The 2,681-nt window shown below is 31.6% G+C and overlaps 1 non-coding gene across 1 annotated transcript; it reads right to left on the reverse strand.

The window, feature by feature from the left end:
- Positions 1-2,166: 2,166 nt before the first annotated feature.
- Positions 2,167-2,273, reverse strand: LOC139887127 (small nucleolar RNA R71). The gene has a single exon (XR_011772971.1). It is a non-coding gene; the product is annotated as a small nucleolar RNA R71 (small nucleolar RNA).
- Positions 2,274-2,681: the final 408 nt, after the last annotated feature.

The following is a 2,681-nucleotide window of genomic DNA, read 5'->3' on the forward strand; positions in this document are numbered from 1 at the left end:
TAAAAATATAGCGTTAAACTCAGCTAGCTCCCTGTGGAACGAACCGAACTTACTAAAAACTACACTACTCTACGATTAGGTACACTACCTATAAGTGTTGTAACAAGGTTTAGGTATATTCCATAAATAAATAAATAAAACTTGTGTAATTTGTATCGTATTTCGTATTAAAAATAATAGTTTTCGTACTACACCTCGCACTACATCAAATTTTTGGCGCCGCTGCCGGGGACTCGAAAGTGAAACGCTATAAAAAAAAGATTTTTATTAAGTTTTAATTTCTTTTTATAAAAATACGTTTTAAATATTAAAAATACAAAAATATAAAAAGAAAAACGATATATATATATATATATTATTAAAAGTTTGTTTAAAATATATAAATTATAAAGTATTTTTATTTCTATTTTAGTTTTTAAATTTAAGTTTTATTTAATTTATATAAATATTTTATATAAATTAAAAACAGAAAAAAAAAGTAATTTAAAATCTAAAACTGGGCCGAACCTGATCAAAGCCCAAATCTGATCTTAAATATTGGGTTATGCGATCGCATGACCCTAATACGTATAACCCATGCAACCGCATGGTGTGACTGGACAGCTCTGATCCTAGTACGTACGGATTAGGGTTAGGGTTAATAATAATTAATATTAATTAATTACTTAATTAGGGTTTATTTATTAATATTTAGTTTTAGTTTTAATTAATTTGTAATATTTAGTTTAAATTAGGTTTATTAGTTTTAAAATTGATACTTTTATAAAATAAAAATACAAAAATAATATTTTTATAAAAATTGTATTTTTATAACTTTAAGCTTATTTTTACATTTTGTATATTTTTATCGTTTAATTCGTAATTTGTAATTTATCGTTCGTAACTAGTTTTAAGTTATAGTTTTTGCCGTAGTTATTTTATATTTCTAGATTTTTAGGCTTTGCTGTAAAATCCCTTAAGTGCTTTTTCTTTAGATTAAGATTTAGGCGCTTTAGAATTTTGCGACGCCGTTTATATATTTTAGTGCCTTTTAAGTTATTGCCGTTTTAGATATAGATTTCATTTTAAGCTTTAATACCTTTAGGCGCAACTTTTTATATTTAGTTTTTAGACTTTTAAGTTCCGACGCTCTACTTTCTTATTTTTATTTTTCGACGCTTATTTTTCGACCTTTTATTTTTCGACGTTTTTCGGCGCACTCTTTTTCTTTCTTATTTCTCGATGCTCTAGTTTTTAGGACATAGAATTTTCTATTTCTTCTCTAAAATTTCAAAACGAAAAATTATTTTAAGCGGTTAAATTGATAAACATCCAAAATTTTCTGGTTCGTAGTAATAGTTGGATTTGTTAGTGGCGAGTTGTGGACTTCCGATTTAAAGGGTCCTGGCTACCTGCTGCATCTATTGGCTATTCGAAACGTGGGCAAAATCAGAAAAGTCTATTAATTTGATAACTTATATAATTTTTATCTTTTATAACTAATAGGATATTCAGTGAATGCACCGAGCAAAACGTTCACCACCTTTTATACGTTCACCACCTGTAACTCGATCAAGACATCTAGCCAATATTGCCGTTGATTTTTCTTTAGAATCATCATCTAGTCGACCAAGTACTCCAATTCAAATTTTCGATAATCCATTTTTTGAACCCGACTTCACTACCGAGAACCCGGAGGATATTCAAGGACAATTCCAAGATCCAGAACCACTAATCATTCCTCCTGAACCACAAACCGTTAAATCAGAATCCTCTAGTGATTCGTATTCAACAATTTCAAATATGGAAATAACAGAACCTCTAAGTATGGAAGATCGAATGAGAGCCATACGCACTGGCCAAGGTCACGCCATTATTAAGCCAGACATTAATGCGCCAGATTATGAAATCAAAGGACAAATCCTACACATGGTAACTAATCAATACCAATATAGTGGTACGCCAAAAGAAGATCCAAACGAACATCTTTGAACCTTTAATAGGATCTGTACTCTATTCAAAATCAGAGAAGTTGAGGATGAACAGATCTATCTCATGTTATTTCCCTGGACTTTAAAGGGAGAAGCCAAAGATTGGTTAGAATCGTTACCTGAAGGGGCGATTGATACATGGGATGTTTTAGTTGAAAAATTTCTTAAACAATTCTTTCCGGCATTTAAAGTCGTAAGACTTCAAGGAGAAATTGTTACGTTCACACAAAAGCCAAATGAAACATTATATGAGGCGTGGACAAGATTTGGGAAGTTGTTGAGAGGATGTCCGCAACATGGTTTAGACACTTATCAAATAGTACAAATATTCTACCAAGGTGTCAACGTTGCTACACGAAAAGCCATCGACATAACAGCTGGTGGTTCCATTATGGAGAAAACCGCAACCGAAGCTTACAAAATTATTGATAACACTGCCTCCCACTCACATGAGTGGCACCAAGAAAAAGATATCTTTCATTCATCTAAAGTAGCTAGAGCCGATTCTAGCCATGACTTTGATTCCTTTTTCGCAAAAATAGATACTTTCGAGAGACGAATGGAAAAGATGAATAAAGATATTCACACAATACGAATCTATTGTGAGCAATACGGTGGACCACACTTAACAAAAGATTGTCACATCGAGCAAACGATGGAACAACGAGAGAATGTTTCCTAAATGAACCAAAGGCCGGGAAATAATTATCA

The sequence above is a fragment of the Rutidosis leptorrhynchoides genome, chromosome 1, assembly GCF_046630445.1.
Source record: "Rutidosis leptorrhynchoides isolate AG116_Rl617_1_P2 chromosome 1, CSIRO_AGI_Rlap_v1, whole genome shotgun sequence".
In the NCBI taxonomy this organism is placed as follows: Eukaryota; Viridiplantae; Streptophyta; class Magnoliopsida; order Asterales; family Asteraceae; genus Rutidosis; species Rutidosis leptorrhynchoides.